Below are 6,000 nucleotides of genomic sequence, written 5' to 3'. Positions count from 1 at the left end.
CTTCCAAATGCTTCCGGACGCTTCTGGACGTCCAATCGAAAACGACATTAGCTTTCAGTTTTCAAATCTCAAGTTTATCAACTTCTGATTTTCTCAACTTCTGAAAATATCAGAAGTTTTCGAGTAAACTTGAGATTTTAATCTGAAGTGTCATTTTTTTTATGTCGTTTTCGATTGGTTTCACTCAAGAATTGACTCATTCTGAAATCGATTGGAACAGGTCAAATCGCTTCCACTCAATTCTATTTTTTATTTGTCTAAAATTTCAATTGTCAAATATTTGCATAATTTTTTGTTCTTGCAAACCAAAGTTATGATGTTAGAGTTGGAAAATTATGAATTATTATTCGAAGATGGTAATTTATCCATTAATGTATTCATTTTTGATTTGTAATTAATTTGAATTTCAAAAAACAATAAATTGTTGAATGAAAAACAAAAAACACTGATTGATAGCGTTTTCGTTTGGTCGTCCGGAACTGTCCGGAATTCTTCCGAACGATTCTGAAACTGTTCGTTTGGCACTCAATGACAGTTCACAACAAAAACATTACTGTTAAAAAAAGAGCCAAGTTCTCCTATGTTAAAATTATGCTGGCACAAAAAGTATTGAGATGTAAAAGTGTACCAAGTTCTAAAGTTTGGGTTCAAATTAGTATCAATAAAATTTTGATTGTTCTCTTGACAATTTTTCTTTTAATTACCGATTTTTAAAGTTATTTCAAAAATTGCCAAGTAAACAATCAAAATTTTATTGATACGAATTTGAACCCAAACTTTAGAACTTGGTACACTTTTACATCTCAATACTTTTTGTGCCAGCATAATTTTAACATAGGAGAACTTGGCTCTTTTTTTAACAGTAATGTTTTTGTTGTGATTTCACTACTTTTTGCAAGGTATGGCTGTAGAATTGAAAATCTCCATATTTGATGAAACTTCAGTGGAAATGGGCGGTTGCCACGCCCCCTGGCTGAAATTCTCAAATTTTAAATTTTTTCCTTTGTATAAACTACCATCTCTACCATTCTACCAAATTTCAAGATTCTACGATAATCAGAAGTGCTCTATAATATTTGATGAAAATTCAGCGGAAAGGGGCGGATGCCACGCCCCCTGAATTGAAAATCTCAAATTTTCGATTTTTTCCTTTGTATACACCACAAGTCCTATCACCGTGTAAAATTTCAAGTTTCTACGATATCGGGAAGTTCTCCATAATTTTGATGATCTGTCAGTGAGTGAGTGAGTGAGTCAGTCAGTCAGTTACGGTTTTTGCGATTTTTGAAGCCCTATATCTCAGAAACTACTCATCGTAGGAGGCTGAAATTTTTTGAGGTGTTTGGTTTTGACGAGTTCAACAAATGTAGTGAGTTTGAAATTTCTAGCATCTTTGGTGTGGAAGTTAGAGGGTGGTCGAAAATGGCCTGAGTTGTTTCCTGTAAATAAGGGTGTAGTGCCAAAGTTGCTAGAGAACTTGGCTGGGCACTACCGTGCCCCTTGATTCTGAAAAGAAGAGAAAATCGATTCTAAATTTTGAGGCAGAATCAAAACCAGAATCACGCACACATGTTCACACTTAAGACGTCAAAGTAATAAAATGTCATTCTTTGTTGTTCATTTCTCAATTTTTAGATTTTTAACTATGCGCAAACTTTAAACTATATTAAAATAAAGTGAAGAAAACAAAAAAAGAATAGATAACTTAATAATAATAAAAAAAATAAAAAAAAACAAAACTTTCATCAGACGTTCGCATTTGATGTTTCACAAATACAAAGAAACCCAAACTTCAGAATCAAAAAAAAGTATACAACTCTGATCGTTTGGCATTCCGGATCGGACAGTTCCGGACAGTTCTAAGAATTCCCAAACGAAAACGCTATGAGTGTTTTTATTTTGACATTTGAGTGAATTCTGATTTGAATTTTGTTTTGAAATCAAGAAGAGAATTTTTATTCTGAGAAGCGTTCTGCCTGTCAAACTCGAGCGAATAAAGCACTTTCAAAAGGCTTCTGAATGATTCCGGACGCTTCCGGAGAGCCAATCGAAAACGCCATTAGTTTTATTTTTGTGTCAAATGTGTGTAAATAAAAAGAAAAAACCTAAAAATTGGATTTTATTTTTTTGGTTGGGTAATGTACTTATGTATAATGAAAATGACGGAACGGATGAGCCTTGTGTTGAAAAAGAAGCCAAAAAAACATCACGCCAAAATCGTGTCGGGAACCTTTTTTTTGATTTCGTTAAAATAAAAGTATTTTCGGAAAAGGAATTCAATCACATTTTTTTCAGATATACATACATATGTATCAGGCTTGTAAAAGAATGCAATCTTTTGTGAATGCAGTCATTGCCATTCAGTTACACAATTCCAACAAAAGATTGCATTCATTGACTTACACTTGAGACTTAGACTTCAAATTTTGCAATCACCAATCATTTTCCATGATATGATTGCAATCTTTTTTTTTTCCCAATCAATTGACTGCATTCAAATGATTGCAGTCTTTTGGGACTGCATGCAGTCTTTGCATTCTTTTTGCAATCTTTCCATTCCTTGGCAGTCTTTGCATTCCTTGGCAGTCTTTTGCATTCATTTGCATTCCTTGGCAGTCTTTTGCATTCATTTGCAGTCTTTTGCATTCATTTGCATTCTTTTGAATTCTTTTGAATTCTTTTGCATTCTTTTTGCATTCTTTTGAATTCTTTTGCATTCTTTTGAATTCTTTTGCATTCTTTTGCATTCTTTTGCATTCTTTTGCATTCTTTTGAATTCTTTTGCATTCTTTTGCATTCTTTTTGCATTCTTTTGCCACACCCACAGCAAACGTATGGATTTCACAAAAATTTTAACATTTTTTTAGTTCAAGGATGAATTTGATAGTTTTAAGAATTAAGTTCAACTATAGTATCATTGTCTGTGCAGGAGTAATAGTACAGTCAAATACAGTGAAAAAGGGGTATGCCTCGGAATGAATTCTAATAATAATATTTTTTTTGCTTAATATCTTCGTTTTGGCATTCTATAACTTACCTCAAAAATCTCATGTTCGGAGGTCGTGATTTTTAAGGCCAAACCACAATGGTATTATATAAACATATGATACATGATTTCAGAGATATGTTTTTGTTATGATTGTTAATGATTAATGGATATAAAAGCCTTCATGCAAAATTTGGTTACTCTACCATAATTTTTAAAGGTTTTTTGGTAGTAAGTTTGCAAGTGTTTTGATAATATAGGTTGAAAGATGAAAAAGAGTTAAAACTTTTTTTTAGAGACGTCAGATTTCCTGGATTTTAGTTTTTTTTTCATCATTGAATAATACCATTGTCTATTATTGGTTATTTCCAAAATCTTAATTTTGTGGTTTGGCCTTAAAAATCACGACCTCCGAACATGAGATTTTTGAGGTAAGTTATAGAATGCCAAAACGAAGATATTAAGCAAAAAAAATATCATTATTAGAATTCATTCCGAGGCATACCCCTTTTTCACTGTATTTGACTGTACTATTACTCCTGCACAGACAATGATACTATAGTTGAACTTAATTCTTAAAACTATCAAATTCATCCTTGAACTAAAAAAATGTTAAAATTTTTGTGAAATCCATACGTTTGGTGTGGGTGTGGCAAAAGAATGCAAAAAGAATGCAAAAGAATGCAAAAGAATGCAAAAGAATGCAAAAGAATGCAAAAGAATTCAAAAGAATGCAAAAGAATGCAAAAGAATGCAAAAGAATTCAAAAGAATGCAAAAGAATTCAAAAGAATGCAAAAAGAATGCAAAAGAATGCAAAAGAATTCAAAAGAATTCAAAAGAATGCAAATGAATGCAAAAGACTGCAAATGAATGCAAAAGACTGCCAAGGAATGCAAATGAATGCAAAAGACTGCCAAGGAATGCAAAGACTGCCAAGGAATGGAAAGATTGCAAAAAGAATGCAAAGACTGCATGCAGTCCCAAAAGACTGCAATCATTTGAATGCAGTCAATTGATTGGGAAAAAAAAAAGATTGCAATCATTTCATGGAAAATGATTGGTGATTGCAAAATTTGAAGTCTAAGTCTCAAATGTAAGTCAATGAATGCAATCTTTTGATTGAAGTCATTAAAGATTGCATTCAAAAAAGATTGCAATCTTTTACAACTCTGATATGTATGTACATTATTGATGTATTTAGTTGGAAAATTTAAAATATATACAAAATTATGTGTGTGCCAAAAATGGATTCTTTATCTTGTTGATTTTTGTCTTAGAAAATAAAATAAAACAAAACACTTGTTCTTTTGTTCCACAATGTATTTAAATTTTTTAATTTATATATTTATTTTATAAATTAAACAGCCGACGCGTTTCGTCTGGTTAGGACATCTTCAGGGCACTAGATATACATTCATTTTGGTTTTTTTATTTAGTTGTGCAAAGCTTAAATGACAAGTAGAAGAACGAGAATGACGTAAAACAGAAAATTATTTAACAGCTGATTTTTAAACGATAAGTTAACTTTTAAAAAGATACATTGTTACAAACATTAAAAAGATACATTTAAAACAAATTGTAGGTACTGAGTTAGAAAGAGGTATTATTTTAAAAGTGGGCTATTGTTGCAAAGGTCTATTTGACAATTTAAAATATTTTGTGTTTTGTGTCTATTTATTTCTAATATCTCGTACTTGTCTAGTACTCGTCCAGAAGATAAAGGGCACGTTCAAACAGCTATCGGATAGGCTATCTGGGATACCCGTATCTGGAATATCTCTTTGAACGAAAAGCTATCCAGATAGCTTGCCAAAGCAGCTACAAAAAAAAAATGAAAATATTGAAAAGAGGAAATTGTTTCTTTTAAGCAAATTCCTGTTTTTTTTATTGTTGCATAGTACTTGCACAATTGATTTAACTTTAATTCTTGCAAATTTATTTTATTTTCAAGCTGAATAATCGCGCGAATAGAAATCAAAATAAAAAATAGCCAAATATTTATCAGCTGATCACTCGAATACCTGAGGTATACCAAAAATTCTCGGATACCTTCAGATTATTTTTTGACAGAAAATGGTTCGTTTCTTTGCTATTTTTTAACACTGTTTACAACAACAAAAAGCTATCCGATAGCTTTATGTTAACTGTTTGAACGTGCCCAAAGAGTGAAGAAGTTCTATATCGTCGATAGAACAGACATGTCCAGATTCCTTTAAGTGTTGAGATAAACCAGATGAAGGTGAAGAAAGCATGGACGATCTTTGATGTTCAATAAAGCGAGTCTGTAGATTCCTGGCTGTCTTTCCGATGTATATACCGTCGCATCCCTTGCAACAGATTTTATATACGCCACTTTTTTTGGTGAAATCAATCTAACGTTTTAATTTATTATTGCATAGAGATTTTCGTAAAGTACAATCGCTGAAGAAGGCAGGTTTGATGTTGGCTGAGGAAAGTGGAGGTATTAATTTTTGTCTGCCTAAAAAACATTTGCTTCGGCGTTTCTTTTCGAACTCCTCTCGAAAAGTCTACTTTCTTCAGTGCGAAGTTTCCGCCGAGATTATATTGGTTTTATGTAAAAATATTTGCATATTATATAGATATTATTATACATAATAAGAGAATATTAGGCCATTAATAAAAAAAAAAATTTTTTTTTAAATAATTTTCGTAGTTACGAAAAAATAGCATAGATTCCGTAATACACCAATTTTTACGGAAATAAATAATGTTCTTTCAGAATATTGCATACACTTATTTTTGTTTCATTATGGCCTCAGTTATATCTATCAGTAAAAATTGAAACATCAGGAATCTGAAATATTTTACTGATGAGCGTTTATAGCAATCAGTAAAATTACGTTAGGCCTCAGTTACAGCTATCAGTAAAATCCATGAGTAAAAATTGAAACATCAGGAATCTGAAATCTGTTACTGATGAGCGTTTATAGCAATCAGTAAATTTACGTCATTAAATTAAATGTTTATTTGACATTCGCGCCTCAAGAAATT

The sequence above is a fragment of the Episyrphus balteatus genome, chromosome 3 (genome assembly GCF_945859705.1).
Source record: "Episyrphus balteatus chromosome 3, idEpiBalt1.1, whole genome shotgun sequence".
Classification (NCBI taxonomy): Eukaryota; Metazoa; Arthropoda; class Insecta; order Diptera; family Syrphidae; genus Episyrphus; species Episyrphus balteatus.
The sequence above is the reverse complement of the archived record's forward strand: the minus strand, read 5'-3'. Positions refer to the sequence as shown.